At 36.7% G+C, this 18659-nt stretch overlaps 1 protein-coding gene across 4 annotated transcripts in view; it reads left to right on the top strand.

Moving 5' to 3' along the window:
• Window positions 1-575: 575 nt before the first annotated feature.
• Window positions 576-18659, top strand: part of cacna1hb (calcium voltage-gated channel subunit alpha1 Hb) — a 184317-nt gene continuing 166233 nt past the window's right edge. For 2 of the 4 annotated variants that reach the window (XR_015476168.1, XM_087236665.1), the window contains exons 1-2: window positions 576-891; window positions 2778-3072. The gene's annotated coding sequence lies outside the window, so the exon portion shown is untranslated. Of the gene's footprint in view, window positions 892-2741; window positions 3073-18659 lie in introns of all 4 variants that reach the window. The other 2 variants (XM_087236664.1, XM_087236666.1) reach the window with 2 other exon arrangements.

Below are 18659 nucleotides of genomic sequence, written 5' to 3'. Positions count from 1 at the left end.
GGATACAAAAAGTGTATCCAAAAGTACTAGTGTCCACCTGTACAGTACAAAAATGTTTTAAAAAGGTATCACCCTACATAGTTTGTACCATGGTTTATATCTATATTTCTGACTTTATCAATTTCCAGATAAATAAAAATAATTTTAGATTTCATAATTAAGGCTTATGGGAGAGAATTCCAGTCTGATATCAACAGCACCACAATATGCATTATTCTGTCCTAAACACAGAGTCGGCCAGTGGACAAAACTAGTCAATACAAATTATCCGAATGAATGTATTTTATGTTGTTTTCTTTTTTTTTTTCGTTTTAATGATCATATAAGTCTTTATTAATCAATAATTGTGGGTGTATTTATCACATTTTTATGTGTTTTTATGTATGTAAATGCATAATATAATCGTTTTACTATTTTATTAATTGTTTTTGTAATGTGGAATGCTTCGGTAATACTTGACAAGTCATGCCAATAAAGCTCATTTAAATTGAATTGAAGAGAGAGAGAGAGAGAGAGAGAGAGAGAGAGAGAGACAGAGAGAGAGAGAGAGAGAGAGAGAGAGAATTGAAGAGAGAGAGAGAGAGAGAGAGAGAGAGAGATCGAGTGCGCGCACAGGAGTTTTCCTCGCGACACCGAGCGCGCGTCACGCGTCCAGTAGAAACTTCAAGCTTCTGAGGCGATTGAGCCAAAACGCTGATCTGACCCTCGCGCTTTTACCAGCAGTATTTCCACACGAGGAGTTCCCGAAATCAGGTGTAACTAAGAGTTTTACGCATCATCCTTGTTTCTCGGATGCTTTCACGAAGAAGGGACGTGATGGGACTAATTTTATGTGGGATTGGGAGCCGCAGTTGAGAGCATGAGCCAGAACGCGCTGTCATTTCACACACGGTAAGAAAACTACTCTTGTCTGAATGTTTGCTGCAATTTATGTCAAGAAACTGTCAGAACTTCACCGTGTAAAATGCAGTGACGATGTTGTATACGTTAGGGGATGTCTTTTTTTTTCTTTCTTTTTTTTGGTGGCTGCACATTTTACAGTAGCTGAATATGCCAGTGAGTCATGAATCAGATATTGAGGATTTAACAAACTACTTGAGCTTTTTCACATATGTTTGATTTTGGAAAATGTATGGAAAGAGGCCAGTCAGACTTTGTAAAATGTAGTAATTAAATGATAGCATGTAAACAGTGTTATTCAAAATAATAAAATACCGTCAGTGTAACTAAAATGATCAAATGTATAGCATAAAATTCATCAATACTGTTATTATATGAAATTAAATAAAATGGTACAAACAAAGGAACATTCTGGCATTTTTCTAAATAACACGGAGGGGACATAATGTTTAGTTCAGTTCAGTTATACATCATTTACAGTAATTTACCTTAATTAATAGGTTTGTAACTATAGCCTTCTCTCAATATTTCATAGTTTTATGTAGCATTTAACCAGGGCTGCACGATATTGGAAAATCTGATATCGCGATATTTTATCTTTACGCAATAAATTTTGTGATGTAAATACACTTGCACAAGATAGTTGAATAGCACTATTCACTATATCAGTATTAATGTACAGAAATAAATAATCACAATGCAAAAAAAGCTATTCTTAGCTTGCTCTGTCTCATCTCTAGTCCATATACAAATCTTAGATCAAGTATAATTATTGTTTTGTTTAAAAAATTCTGATAAAATAAGTACAAATTGGGAGTTATAATAAGTTAAATTATCTTATTTTTGCTTTGAAATGTAGATATTTGGACTGGAAACAAAGACAACAATTTTAAGTAAGAAAAACATAAATTTTATAAATAAAGTGATTAAATACAATTCTGTAGTTCCTGATCAACTATAATCCAGACTTAACATTACATTTCTTTGAGATGTGACTATTGCAGATGTGCACATTGTGATATCAATGCTGAAACGATGTATTGTGCAGCCCTAATTTTAACTACATATTACAGTATATGATTATGAAGTAATATACCTTGTGTTTATTGTTAAAATAACACTGTACTGTTTACTGTAGATTGATAACTGATTTAAGAATACAGGTAATGGAAAAAATGCAACAAATAAACAAAACAATGCTTTATAATCATTTATATTCATAATATAGTTTTAAATTGTATTACTTTTCATCCAGGTAAACAATCTAACTTAAATTGGCAATTTTACACCTTAGCAGATATTTCTACTGTACAAGGTTTAAATATTAATGAATATATCTCTAAGCATGTCTGCTTATTCATAGCACCCCCCCCCCCCCCAAAAAAAAATGTGTGCAATATTTTTATTCTTTGCCCTTCAGTTGTTCTTTATTATTCTAGTGTTCACATTTCCTTCAAGTTTGCAAAATGTACAGTTTGTTCCACAGATTACATTATGCGGTGTGGAAGGTAATACTAATAATCCTGGCTGAAACAATGGAGTTGCCAGCACTTTTGGCTTGGAAAAAAACTGCTGCAGGGAAAAGATGTCAGTTTTGGCTCCATTCTAGTGATGGCATTAATGGTAATGAACAGAGAGAGTGATTGATGTTCTTCTGGCTTACCTTATGATTAAAGGAACTTGTATTTTAATACGCCAGTATGTTTAATACATTGGGGAATTTACACAATAGGCTATGACTAACCAGGTGGGCTTAGAACAACATGAGGGCGGGTAAATGACTTTTTGGAGGAATAACTGACAAGGCTAAAGGCATAATGCCTGTAAGTACATCTTCTTAGGATGGAGGACTGGTATATGAGTGACGTTCCCATCAGCAGGGTCACGTCGCTGCCCATCGCTCTGTCATCATGACCACCGGTGAGGACACAGAAGCGTCCCTGTGGCCGGATCGGGCTCGTGCGGTTCAGACTGAAGGTCTGAGTCTTGAGGAGGGAGAAGAGCCGACTGGTGGCCTCACAGGAAGCACTGGAGCATCTTGGGAGTCGACTGGCAGCGTGGCAGAGGTGAAGGAGAATGCACAGCTTCCATACCCGACCCTGGCACCAGTGGTTTTCTTCTGGCTCCACCAGAGCACAAGACCCCGGAGCTGGTGCCTTGCGCTTGTGTGCAGTCCATATCCTTTCCTAGATTTAATCTAGTGTGGTTTATTTGCTTCGGGAAAAAAAAATCGATTAAATTCATCTTTATTTCTTTAGTGCCTTTACAATGTAGATTGTGTCAAAGCAGCTAAACACACAAGTTTTAGTAAATTAAAACTGTCAGTCGAGTTTCAGAGTTGAAGTTCAGTTTAGTTTAGCTCAGTGTGGTTTAATATTATTGCTGAAAGTCCAAACACTGAAGAGCAAATCCATCAATGCGCAGCTCCACAAGTCCCAAACCAAACAAGCCAGTGGCGAGATATAAACTTCACCAATTGACGAAAGTGAAGGAAAAAACCTTGAGAGGAACCAGGCTCAGTTAGGAATGACCATTTCTCCTCACATCTTGTGCAGAGCTGCAATTATTCATTAATATTGAATCCATGAGTAATTATTTGCAAATAGTACACAGAGAAATAAATAGTAACACAAATACACCTCATTGAACGTGTACACACTTGAAATCCCCTATACGTAGGCCCACACGGAATCTGCGAGCGCAGAATTCCGCAGATTTTCTGCAGAATTCCGCAGATTTCTGCAGATTTTTAGCCCATTATTAATTCTGTTTATTTACTTGAGTAAATGTGTAAATCTGAAATTATTCAGTTTTTATTCAGTAACTTATTACTTTTTATGTAATATATTAAGGTTTTAGTTATGATACTCCGCTGGATACTCCCAAAATAATTCCGCAGAAATCCGCAGATTTTAAAATTCTAACATTCTCTGTAGAAATAGCAAAAAATGTCCGCAGATTCCGTCTGGCCCTGCCTATAACCCATAAAACTGCATGTTAAATTTGTTTATATATAATAACTTTAACTATTGAAAACTGTCAGTTAGTAGTTAATTAGTAAATAGTTATTAGTAAATAATTGTTATGGTAACTGATAACTTTTCTGAATTAGAGTGTAATGCAATACTGTGCACCTTTTGTAAAGCTGCTTCGAAATATTAGTTATTGTGAAAATCGCTATAAAAATAACTTGAATTAAACAATAATGTAAAAACTAATCAAGCAACAGTATTGTTTAGTTTATACATTTTTGACTTCTCCATAAACTACAGTAAACTAAAATAAATATAAACACATTCTACACATTGTTTCAAGTAATCAGTTTTAATTATAAAAATTACTGGAAATATCATATTTAGGGTAACACTTTACAGTAAGGTTGTATTAGTTAATCTTAGTTAATTAAATAAATTAGTTATTTACTAGCATGACTACCCAGCAGGCACACAACTTAATATTAGGTTAGATTTAGATTGTGACGTCAGGTGACCAAAGTTCAATGTCTAGGCAGCGTCTAAGGACAACATCCAATAACGGCGCCCAATAACGTTGATTTTAAGTTGTCTCGGAAAGTGACCAAAATCCAACGTCTAATAGATGCCTTAGTGGTATCGTCCACACAACGTCAAGGTGTCATATGATTAGACGTTAGATTGGATGTTGGACATTGGGTTCTGACGTTAAAATTCAATGTCTAGCCTGCATCTAAGGACAATGTTATTTTGACATCCAATGATGACGTCAAATTACATTGACATTTTGTAAATTTTTGGTTGTGTTGGAAAGTGACCAAAATCCAGTGTCTGATAGATATCATAGTGGTAACGTCCACACAACTTCAAGGTCTAACATGATTAGACGTTGATATTTGGTTGATTTCGGGTTGGATATGCCTGACATTGGGTTCTGACGTCAACCCGATTTTCATTTCCAAACAAAATCCAACGTCCCCACGACTTTAGGGTACATTAGGGTACGACGTCAATAAGACGTCATGTTGAGGTCTTGTGCCTGCAGGGAATGAATAATACATTTATTACAGTATTTATTAATCTTTGATAGCATTAGGTCATGAAAATAAAGTCGTTCATTCTTAGTTCATGTTAATTCACGATGTGTTACATAATGTTAACAAGCATTTTAATAATGGATTAGCTAATGTAAAACTATTTCTAATAAATGCTGTACTGGAATTGATCATTTTCTTAGTCAAAAAAGCAAGTAATAAAAAACAAATAAACCAATAAATATAATCACTACAATTTCTTATTATAATTATACGGCAACGTTTTTTTTTTTTGTTATTTGCTACCCCTTAGATGTTCAATCCTTTAATTCAGAGCATAAAATACATGCATTTATATTTATATATATATATATATATATATATATATATATATATATATATATATATATATATATATATATATATATATATAAATCAACAAAGAGAATATAAAATAAATGCATAGTGTATAAAAAAAACGTAAGTTAACTGAGGCATAATTGACAAGGCATAATCATATTTGATTTATTAACAAAATATTACATTGTTATATTCTGTATATAAATCAATGTGTCTGTTTATATTTATTCTAATTAAAACGAAGATCAAGTAATTAGTTATAAATTAAATAATTAATACAACACCTTCTTAAAGTCATTTCCATTTTCATATTAGGTCCCTTAAGGCAATAGTCATATTGTTTGTTTTTACAGCGTACGATAATTAACCGCTGGCAATTAAGCACACTGTGCAGTTAGTGCACTGCCCCTCTGTCTTTATCAGGGTGGAGAACAGCTTTTGTTTTTGTCTCACTTATTCATTGTTGTCCTTCTCACTTGGTGATGTTCGCTGTGGCCGTGAGCCAGCCTCGCGCTGATGAATAATTGCTGAATGCAGCGTGGTTTGTCAGTTTTGTTCACCTGTTTTTCCCTTCTGTACAGTGAAAAAAATGCGAATTATCACATATTGCATTTTCTTAAGTTCTTAAGGGGCTTTGAGAGCTAAGGAGGTCTGCATGTGAAGAAACAATTACGAGCGAATTCTCCATGTTGCGTCATAAATTCCATCCAGGGAGCTTTCTTGTGCATAAAGTTATGAGATACGCAGGAGAAAAAAATGATATTCATAATTTAGGTCTCCGTATATCTCATAAGGATTGCCTCGGAAATTACCAAAGTAGTGTCACACTGTCCCTTTAGTGACATTATCTGACTCGCAGCGGTGAAACAAAGCAATTTGGCCGTGTTATGTAACTGCTGGTCTTCCCAGTGAGTGAGTGAGTGAGTGAGTGAGTGAGTGAGTTTTTCTGTCTCATGTCTTCTTTCATGCCCTTTGATGTTAACCATGAGACATGAGAGTGTGATTGGGTGTGATTTTGTGCACTTCCTAGGTTGTAAAGCACTTGTCGATTTATATTTCTGAAGGGAAAGCATCTCTGAAGAACACAAAGCTGTGTGTGTGTGTGTATGTGTGTGTATGAAATAATATTGCTGTCATATTGAGAATGCACAGACACTAGATATTTACATTTTCCTATCGAAACAAATGGATGTCAGGATATGGTTATGTGGTTACAGGAGTGTTTCTTTTGGTGATGCTATGTGGTTGCTAGGCTGTCTAGGTGGTTGCTAAGGGATTATTTATTAGCTTAGGTCAAAGGGGTCTTTATTCATTTGTTTATCATCTCCTTTGTTTACCTAAATCGGGTCTTTAGTATTGATTGTCCACACTCTTATTTTAAAGGCAATTGGATCTAATGGGTTTGTCCAGACAATGTAATCAATATCTAGCCAATATCTACGCTGTTTACTATATTATTGATTTAAGTGTTGACATGATGCTTAAAGACTTGTGATATTGGGTTTCAATGTGTTAAAAAACAATGGAAAACTGAACATATCGGATTTTCTCATTTCATGGCATGTATTATGTGAGTAGCATTTTACAGATTTCCGAAATGTACTCAGTAATGCTTTGTTTGCCATATTACTATTTCATTTTGAGGGATGTGAACAAAAACAATGGTCCCAACGCGTTTCCTGACTTGCATTTTTATTTCAATAGCTTTCAAGAATCCAAAAAGAGCCACATATTGGTAAATAATGTTATGAAAGCTGTTTTAAAATGAAGTTATGATTGAATTGCCTCTTGTTACAGTTATGTAACAGTTTGATAACAAGCTGGAAATGTTCAAGGGCCAATGACATGACCACATTTAACTCACCGGCCACCTTACTAGTACCGCATTGGACCCCCTTTTGCCTTCAGAACTGCCTTAATCCTTCGTGGCATAGATCCAACAAGGTACTGGAAATATACCTCAGATATTTTAGTCCATATTAACATGATAGCATCACGCAGTTGCTGCAGATTTGTCAGCTGCAGATCCATGATGCGAATCTCCTGTTCCACCACATCTCAAAGTTGCTCTATTGGATTGAGATCTGGTGACTGTGGAGGCCATTTAAGTACAGTGAACTTATTGTCATGTTCAAGAAACCAGTCTGAGATGATTCACACTTTATGACATGACAGGTTTTATTGCTGGAAGTAGCCATCAGAAGATATACTGTGGTCATAAAGGGATGAACATGGTCAGCAACAATATTCAGGTAGGCTGTGGCATTGACACGATGCTCAGTTGGTACTAATGGGCCCAAAGTGTGCCAAGAAAATATCCCCCACAACGTTACACCACCACCACCAGCCTAAACTTTCGATTCAAGGCAGGATGGATCCATGCTTTCATGTTGTTGTCGCCAAATTCTTACCCTACCATTCTAATGTCACAGCAGAAATCGAGACTCATCAGACCAGGCAACGTTTCTAGGCAATGTTCTATTGTGCAATTTTGGTGAACCTGTGTGAATTGTAGTCTCAGTTTCCTGTTCTTAGCTGACAGGAGTGACACCTGGTGTGGTCTTCTGCTGCTGTAGCCTGTCCGCTTTAAGGTTTGACATGTTGTGCATTCAGAGATGCTCTTCTGCAGACCTCAGTTGTAACGAGTGGTTATTTGAGTTACTATTCTATCAGCTGGAACCAGTTTGGCCATTCTCCTCCGATCTCTGCCATCAACAAGGCATTTGCGCCCACAGAACTGCTGCTCACTGGATATTTTCTCTTTTTCTGACTATTCTCTGTAAACCCTAGAAATGATTGTGCGTTAAAAAAATCCCAGTAGATCAGCAGTTTCTGAAATACTCTGACCAGCCTGTCTGGCACCAACTAACACACCACGTTCAAACTCACTTAAATCTCCTTTCTTCACCATTCTGATGCCAATTTGAACTGCAGCTGATCATCTTGACCATGTCTACGTGCCTAAATGCATTGAGTTGCTTCCATGTGATTGACTAATACGAAATATGCGTTAATAAACAGTTGGACAGGTGTACCTAATAAAGTGGCCGGTGGGTGTATGGTGCTACACAGAGTGAACTCTGAATACTTTTCATACAAACTGAAACCTATTAAAAAACTAATCATGTTTTAATTACATTTCAGGCCACATGTGAATGTGATCTGAATGGGGTTTGTAAATGTGGGATTTCATTTGTGACTTTTTACTGTTTAGATTACAGAATCCGAGAAAACAAAGCATTGTTGTTGTCTGCCGGGCAGAGAAATCACAAGTCTGATTGGGAAGTCACAGCACACTGCTCTCTACTCAATCAGCCAGTTTTTGTTTTTAAAGAGACAGACTTGAAATGATGTGAGGATGGGTAAATGAAAGTTTAGACCATCCTTTTATCCCTACAGTATCCGTTTCATCTTTACAGTAGCAGAATATTTTTTAAAATACGTGTTAGTAATAGAGTGAATCAGTGGCCTTTGTTCTGGAAACGTTTTTAATGAAATGAAATATGGATCAACAAATGTGGTGAATCACAACTACACAGCTTTGAATGGAAAGCAAGGCAGATTTTTATATATAGCACATTTCATACAATGGAAGAAAATATATATAAGAAACTTAAAAAAACAAAGAATAATAATGATTATAAACAGATTAAAATGTTTTTAACATGTTTAAAGGTTTAAGAAAGCCATAGTAGTGGATAAAAAATATATATTTTGGAAGCAAAAAGCTAAATAACATATAAAGATAATAGACAGTTGTAATTTTTAGAAATATGGGTGATTAAGCATTTGCCACTGATTAACAACCTTGGATATCACATTTGATCTGTCTTTAATAAACTGTCTCACTTACAGTGAGTTTTAGGCTGATTTATTCCAGATTTATCCCTCCCAACAATCTGAGAAAAAAATCAGCATGCAATCTGACACATCGCAATCACACAGTCTGACACAGGGACTACCATAACAGACAAAAGTAGTGTAGTCTGACTCCAAACCCCAAAAAAAACATCTATATAAAACATCTATTTTGCTGTGGAAATATAAATGGGATTTTGACTATTGGGACCCTGCAATTCCACTATAATTAGGGCTGCGTATTATCTCAGCTTCAACATCGCAATTGTGAAGTACAGGGGTCAACCAGACAACGCAGTTCATAATGCATTCATGGGGAAAATTGCAAAGTTGAACCATAATAGAGTAAAAGTTTATTGTTTGTGAATGTTTTTAAGGCCTGTGTAAATATTTCAAGCCAGTTTAAATATTTCAGAAGCAAGAAAAGGAACAATAAGATTTGTCTCTTTTAAAAAGGATTACCTGTGATTAATTGATACAGTGGAAAATATGCAGCATTATTTTAAATTGATTATTCTATTTATTTCCTCAGTGATGAGTTGCAGCTGGAAGGGCATGCTCTGCTTAAATGTGTTGGATAAGTTGGCGGTTCATTCTGCTGTGGTAACCCCAGATTAATAAAAGGACTAAGCCGCAAAGAAAATGAATGAATGAATATTCTATTTATCTGCATTCATACATCTCTGTAATGAATCAAATAACTTATTAATAAAGTCATCTGGATGGGCAAAGAAAGTGTTCTTGCAGGCTGTTGATGTTGCCATCCACTCTGCAGATCTCTTGCACATCCCCATACTCAATGTAACCCCAAACCATGATTTTTCCTTCACCAAACTTGACTGATTTCAGTGAGAATCTTGGATCCATGCGAGTTTCAATTGGTCTTCTGTAGTATTTGTGATGATTGGCATACAGTTCAACAGGCGATTCATGGGAAAAAATCCAAATTGATCAACTAAAATTCAAGTTATTATTTGTTGCTTTTACAACAGACAAGCTAGATATTGAATGCGAGGAACTGCTGAAAGAGTGTAGTTTTAGTGGAGTTTTTGATACCGCACGTCCTGTAAAAACGTCCTCTGCATTTCTTCATAACTTAGATGCACTTGGTAGGTGCAGAGAATAGTATCAGAAAGTCGTGTGTGTTTAGACTATTCTGTCTCAAAATGCGGCAAAAATCCTACACGACAGTAGTAGTTTGATTAAGGTGTTTACATTCAGAGAATAGCATTTACATCTTTCAGCATATACTACTGTAGTGATATTAACATACTGTAAACTAAGTAACTAAATCATTTTTATTAAATATGACTTTCAAAACTGAAAGAGTACTGCTGACGGTACGAACTAACTTTGCCCCTGAATAAACATAAACAAAGACACTGATCACATACTTACCAAATCCGTAGAGACAGGACAATCAACACGAACTGGAACCACGTCTTTTTTTTAAGAGACAAGCTGCAAATCCGGATTTCCAGATGCGGAAAAAAGATTCCATAAATATGTATTTTTGTTGCATGTTAGCAGACCACTGTAATCCACACAATGCAAACAATACCTTCATTGCAGCACATTTATAAACGCAACACTGACGACCCATGTCTCTAAACAATTCTTCTTCTTCCACTTGTTTTAATTACGGTTGGCAACACAACGTGGCTTCTCTCTGCCATCTGAACACTGTAACAGGTAAAAACAGTTTTCGAAGCGATTATGCATATTAATGAAGTTGCACCTCATTCACAATAGAGCACGCTGATTGGTTCATACAAGTCTATCTCTTAAATTAAGGATGAAAGCTAAAGACCTAATGATGTACTGGCCGGTACAGACATTCAGTCTACAAGATGGAATTTACACTAGGATCTCATGGCCATGATGTAGCTTCTAAATTTCTTTTTAAACCGGAAGAACAAATTTGCTCGAAATAAAATGAAAACAACCAATTTTCATGTATTTTTGAGTGAAATATGTGTTCTAATAGCATTTTTAGCAGCGTGGGACACACATATGTGAAAAAAACAAGTGTTTTAGTGTTTGGCGACCCTCTAAAAACAGCGCTAATTACTGGTTTTCGATTAAATGTCATCATAAACTGATAAAGCAAACATTTACTATATATTGGTTGAAACACACGTGCGCGTACGCATGTGTATGTAATCTTCAGATGCATAGGGTATCGGAGTGTGAATGTGTGACACTGTGAGCTTCAGGTGTTAGATTTGACAGGTTTTAATTGATTTATAGCATATGTGGGGGTTAGAGGTGTTAATTGAAACCTGGATATGCATATGCGCTTTAATCCTTAATTGCAAGGAGATTCCCAAGGGGAGCCTGAATGCACTTAATAGAAAAAATAACAAGCCCGAGCTCGTCGATACCTGTGTGTCTGTGTGTGACAATGTCCATGAGGATAACAGAGATGTTGAGAAAGTGAGGGAATGTCAGATGGTGACACTATGTTGTGGAGATATGATGCCGTTTATGTCTCAAGTGTACATATATATATATATATATACATATTTCCCAAGGAAACTCTTAATGACACTGGTGCAAAAACTTCACTGATTGGCGATCTCCATGGCTACTGTCACTAATGAATCTCCGGGGTTACAGGTGCTTGTCATCGCTGTCAGGGTAACGGCGGTGGTTTCTCACTAATGTAGGCGCAGGGTTCAACTTCCTAACACGAGAGAGGAGGAGAAGAAGTGATAAAGTCAGGAAAGAAAACTGATAGGGAATGTGTGATAGGAGGGCGAATATGAAGAATAATCATTTCTGTGACTGTTCGAGATGATTATGAATGCTTGGAGCGTGCTTATTTTACTGTAATTGTATTATGTTTTAAAAATACATGCATTGTATAAAATTTTGAGTTTGCATGTTCTCCCTGTTTTTGCGTGGGTTTCTTCCGGGTGCTCCGGTTTTACTCCCTCAGTGCAAAGACATGTGCTATACGTGAATTAAACAAACTAAATTGGCTGTAGTGTATATGTAGTGTATAAGTGTGTGTGTGTGTGTGTGTGTGTGTGTGTGTGTGTGTGTGTGTGTGTGAATGAGTGTATATGGGTGTTTCCGAGTACTGGGCGGCGACTTGAAGGGCATCCATTGCGTAAAGCATTTGCCGGAATATTTGGTGGTTCATTCTGCTGTGGTAACCCCTGAAATAGAGACTAAGCCGAAGGAAAATAAATGAATGTATATGTCCCTTGATTCATTCATTCATTTTCTTTTTGGCTTAGTCCCTTTATTATTCAGCGGTCGCCACAGCGGAATGAACCACCAACTTATCCAGCATATGTTTTACACAGTAGTTGCTCTTCCAGCAGCAACCCATCACTGGTAAACATCCATACACACTCATTCACTCACATACACTACGGACAATTTAGCTTACCCAATTCCCCTGCAAACTACTGTACAAACAGTAACGCCAACTGACCCAGCTGAGGCTTGAACCAGCAAACTTCTTGCTGTGAGGTGATCGTGCTACCCATTGTGCCATCATGACGCCCCCCTAAATTCATATTAAAGGAAAAGTTCACCCAAAAACGAACATTTACTCACTATTTACTCATCCTCGAGTGATTTCAAACCCTGAAATGTTATTTCTTGTGTTAAATACAAAATAAGATGTTTTGAAAAATGTTGAAAACCTGTAACCATCGACTTTTATAGTATTTGTTTCATCTACTATGGAAATGGTTACAGGTTTCAGCTTTTTTTCAAAATATCTTATTTTGTTTATAAACAGAAGAAAGGTTTGAAATCATTTGAGGGTGAGTAAACTTTTATTTTCTGGGGAACGATCCCTTTTACAGTTCATTTGTGTATATTTTAAAATATATAAATAACACGTTTTGGAGTAAATAATGTTATGTCAATATTAACCACCTGCTGCAATAAAAATAACTACCATAATTAATCCCGGTCAGCTTAGTGGTTAGCACTGTCACCTTACAGCAAGAAGTTTGCTGGTTTGAGTCCTTGCTGGGTCAGTTGGGTATTGGCTAAATTGTCTGCAGTGTATGTGTGTGAATGAGTGTGTATGAATGTTGCCTAGAGATGGGTTGCAACTGGAAGGGCATGCGCTGCGTAAAACATATGCTGGATAAGTTAGTGGTTCATTCCACTGTGGCGACCCCAGATTAATAAAGGGAATAAGTCGAAAAGAAAATGAATGAATTAATATTATATTATATTATATTATATTATATTATATTATATTATATTATATTACATTATATTATATTATATTATATTATATTATATTATATTATATTATATTATATTATATTATATTACATTACATTACATTACATTATATTATATTATGTTAAATTATATTATATTATATTATATTATATTACATTACATTACATTACATTACATTATATTATATTATGTTAAATTATATTATATTATATTATATTATATTATATTATATTATAGTTTATTATATCTGGAAATAGCTAAATAAATAATAATGATAGCTTTAAATAAAGATATCAAAAAAGAAGCAATAGTGTGGTCTTAATCAGTGATATTTTGATTTGATATAGCGATATAGTAATTGTTTAAGGATGTCTGGTTTACATCTTGACTTAGTCATGAAAAACATCCCCAAAAATATTTGTCATCATACAGTAGCTTGTTAACAAAAATTAACACTGCAATCTTCTCTTCAGCAGATTAAAATTAATTATTGTGAAAATATATTAATTAGTAAAATATATAATGTATAAAAACTCATGTTTCCCAAAGATGGGTTGCGGCTGGAAGGGCATCCGCTGCGTAGAAACTTGCTGGATAAGTTGGCGGTTCATTCCGCTGTGGTGACCCCGGATTAATAAAAGGACTAAGCCAGCAAGAAAATGAATGAATGAATAAAAATTATCTCCAGTATTTAATTGATGTTCAAGCAGTCACAGTCCATTTATATGAGATATCAATGGCAGTATTAATGTATTTGCTGAAATTCTTTATGATTAACAATTACGTAAGATGAAGGACAATGCCACACGAATAAATATACCTTAAAACAGACAACAAACAGAGATATGATTGCATCATCGCACACAAACACAACAGTATATCCACACACCTGCAATCTTTTTGATTATTGAAAGTAATTTGTGTCTGTCAGGCCGCAGGGAAGCTCCGTCGTCTGCACGGCGTGTCCTGACAGACAGATTTGACTTGTACGGTGATGTAACGCCCTTGTCATCTAGCATCAGTCCACCTGAACACTCCCAGACTAGAGACGGGGCTTATTTTACGAGCTCATGTGTGTCTTTCAGCGCTATTTATGTTTACAACCTGACAGTCGCTCCAGCCGCTTGTGTACTTTCTGAGATATAAATTGCTGAATACATGCAGACAACATCTGAGGCGAAAAAAGCAGGATGTACTCCAGCACTTCACAACACACACACAGTTTAACTTCTTTTGTCAGCGGGAAGGCAGCGGTTGCTATGGTAACGTCACCGTGGGTATGGCCTGTTTGAGTATTGTGTCAGTACCTTGCCACTCTCGCACACGGGCGCAAACACTGACCCAGCGAGAGCCGTGGAAGACAAGGCTGAATATCAAGCCCTAGGTGACATTAGCCACACGCTGCCTCAAACCTAAGCTAATAAATGCATAAAACAAGCTTTCGTTAATATGTAACACAAAGGCTTTCTACTGTGACACCGGTGTGTAATATGCACTTTTGACCCACTTGGACACCCTTTGTAGCGCTTGGAAAAAGAATAACTTTCTGGCTGTTTATTGAGTGTAAAGGCTGATTTCTGCGTCAAGCGCATGTGTAAGCCTTCCTGCAGTCGTATAGCCCTCACCATGCCTGAAACCAAAGCTGATGCGTACTTCTCAAAAAATATAACTACACGTCACAACGATGCGTAACAAGCTCTGTGATTGGTCGATTTGGTAGTGCTGACAAGTGTGGGCGGGGCCTCCAGCCACACTAACCTGTTGGAGCGAGTGTTTACAAGTGTCGAGTCCCATGAAGAGCTCCAATTGGAGACTTTCGTTTTGTATTTACCTTATGGTTAATGTTGTTGCACGTCCACCAGTTCCCGCCACAGAATGAGCGAGTTTTAGCTACTTGTATATTAAGGTAGTGTAAAAAAAACACCTGCGAAGAAACTCGACACAGAGGAACATAAAAACCTACTGCCAGCTAGTGTTTCGTAAGTGCTATTGCAGAGCAACACAAATAGCACACTGAAGTATAAATGCACGACGTGGGTCACGGTCGACGCAGAAGTATAAACCAGCCTTTAAAGGGCCATGACACCCCCCTCTTTCGGTTAAAGTCTACTTCAGAATTTTTTCAAAAGATGCATGATTAATGGGCGTGGAGCTCCGCGAGCATCGGGCAGGAGTGGGCGTGGCCAGCAGGGGAGAAGGGGAGCGAATAACTGCTGTTGTCAGTTAGCTCACAAAATGAGACACAAAGAGGAGACGCATGAGTTTATAGTTTACAAAGTTAAAATGCAAAGAAATGAACAGTGATTTAATGCCCTGCTACATTTGTTGTTCGTAATTTCATATACACATAACCACAATTTATATAATTATAAAGATAAGTGTGTTCATGTAAACACTATAAATGAGGACTTCTCCCTCAATCCCCGTATCCAGCAGACTCAGTGCAGCAGGTCTCCTGACCTGTCTATTTTAACCATTAGCCCTGCTGGTAATCTGGAGGATTTAGGCAAACACAGCAGCACGGCGATGTGTCTGAATGTGAACAAACCCCTGATAAAAGACAGCGTCCGCCATTCTCTAATTCTCGGGCTGCTCTCCCGACAAAAATGCTTGCAGCACACACACAGCTTTGCTGTATGATCGGCCCTGACAAGATCGCGGGGGAAAACATGCAACAAACCCCGTGGATGATGGAAACAAACACATACGAGCCTTCATGAACGGCTAAATACTGTGCCGTGGTTTCCGTGTCTCTCAGCTCGGGCTTGACACTAGCAGGTCTGGCAGGTCTCATGAATAATTAAGCAGCCGGCTCTTCTCATAGGATAAGAAAACTCCGCTATGAATAATAATGAGAAACCGACGCGTCATCATTGCACTTGCAGTTCTGCGCTACGTCGGCGATTTTGATCCCGCCCCAAAAATCATTTTAAACCCGGAGGCTGAAATTAGCTGACAAAAGCTCAAAATTATCCAGTTTTCCCCACAATTAAAGCTGACAGGTGCTAGCATTGTCTTAACTGATGCTCAACACACACACATCTGTTAATACAAAAAAAAAGTTCTCTGGGGTGTCCTGAACTTTTAAAAAGAGGCTATGCCTAGAATTCGGAAAGTCTTATTATTAGTGACACCTGTGGATGTTAAGTGAACAGCAACAGAGTAAAAAAGTCTCTGGGTCTGTTGGCATTTCTGTGTGGAGTTTGCATGTTCTCCCCATGTTTGTGTGGATTTCCTCGGATGCTCCGGTTTCACCCACACTCCAAAGACATGCGCTATAGGTGATATGATAAACTAAATTGGTTGTAGTTTATGAGTGTGTGTGTGTGTATGAATGTGATAGTGTGTGTGTGTTTCTTATTGATGGATTGCGGCTGGAAGGGCATCCGATGTGTAAAACATATGTCAGAATAGTTGGTGGTTCATTCCACTGTGGTCACCCCTTATATATAAGGGACTAAGCCAGAGATGGCCAAAGTTGGCCCATTGTAAACTTTGATCTGGCTCACCATCCCATGTGAAAGGAGAGTGAGAGTGATGGAGAGGGTTGAGGTGAATGTCTTAAAAGTGATAGTCATTTCTAATTTGACTTAACCTTTTTTGTTTGTTTGTTTAATTGCTGAGCTACAAAAAAAGCATGTTTCAATTAAATATGGTAAATTAATCAGATTTTTGTAAATGTAATGTAAATAATGTCACTCGACAGATAGAGGACTATGGAGAACACATCGGTGAGCAAATCAAGACAAAAACGAGTGGAACTCCATTCTGTTATGAAAGAGATTTTGTTTTTACTGTAATAAGTTCAGTATACATCGCAAAATAATATGCTGTATTAGTTGATTTAAAGCAATGGTTTTTTTTTTGTTTAAATATTATTAAATAAATTATGGCAACTATATTTACCTTCAGCCCACTAGCCTCAATCAAGTTTGGTTTTTGGCCCTTCATAAGAAAAAGTTTGGGCATCCCTGCGCTAAACCAAAATAAAATGAATGGATGAATGATTTTTACATTTTTTGATGTGCTAATGTCAAGGATTTTTAGTTTTTGCAATACCTACTAGCAGACAATATAATCAAAGCACTTGACGACTAATAATAAAATACTTTTATTATAGTGTTGAGATTCAGATAACAGTAATGACTGTAGCACAATGATTAAATTGCATTACATTTGTCATTTATGAACTATTGAAAAGTCAGATTGGTCATGTTGGCACATCAAACATTTAATACTGGCCGTAGGTGGTTCCACCTGCCAGTTTAAACATCACTATTATTGCTCATATCTTTCTTTTATTAGTTTGTTCCAAACTCTTAGTCCCCAGGTGATTTTGGAGCATCACTTCTTCCATGGTTTGGTTTTAACATTTAAAAGTGAAGAAATAGTGACAGAAAAATACGTCTGTGCTGCAAAGTAAATTATAAATTATTACTAATACTCTACTTAACATTTATTTAACAATTACTCTGAATTACATTCATTTTTAAATATATTTTATTTTGAATTTTTCGTATTTATTCTTGTCATTACAGTATATATTCTGTTTTTTTGCCCAAGCAAATGTAGATAAATTTGGATATACTTGGTATGTAGTTTTGACATTTCTGATAAAGCTCCAGCATGCTTCATCTTTTATTTTTAAATTATATCATGAAGAGGTTAACACAAATTAGACATCAAACCCATTTGCAAATGTTTCAATTCACAAAATAATCAAAGTCATATTAGTTTTCTTGAAGATTCTTGAATAATGGCAGAATTTATCCAATTGTGATGAACTATACCTTTAACATTAGAAGCCATCTCAGATGTGTCCACAGAACACAGGTGAAAACAGTGTTTTGCTACTAAAAGCTGAAGAGATCCCTAGTGACTGGCCTATAATCACTAACTCATGTACCGAGCCCGTGGCCCCTAAGGGCCCGTCTCTTTTGGCGATGCCAGTGAGGTGAGAGTGCTGACAGATTCCTGTGAGGCGAGACCGATATGTGTGTGTGTGCGCTTGTGTGTGTGTGTGTGTGTGTGTGTACCTCGCATACCTTACATCTTGGGGACTAACTGTCCTCACTAGAACAGCAATATCAGTAATAGTTGATCTTGTGGGAACATTTTTTTTTTGTCCCCATGAGTAAAATGGTTCATAAATCACACAGAATGTTTAGAACATGTAAAAAGCAGATTGTTTCCTGTGAGGGTTCGGTTTAGGGGTAAAGTTGGAGTAGGGTAGGTAAAATAAACAGTTAATACAGTGTATAGATAGCTACAGTAAGTCTATGGGAAGTCCCTATAAAGATAGCTGTACAAGTATTTC

This window comes from Danio rerio, chromosome 1, assembly GCF_052040795.2.
Source record: "Danio rerio strain M-AB ecotype USA chromosome 1, GRCz13ab, whole genome shotgun sequence".
Taxonomy (NCBI): Eukaryota; Metazoa; Chordata; class Actinopteri; order Cypriniformes; family Danionidae; genus Danio; species Danio rerio.
Note: the sequence above shows the minus strand (reverse complement) of the source record. Positions and strands in the feature narration are given on the sequence as shown.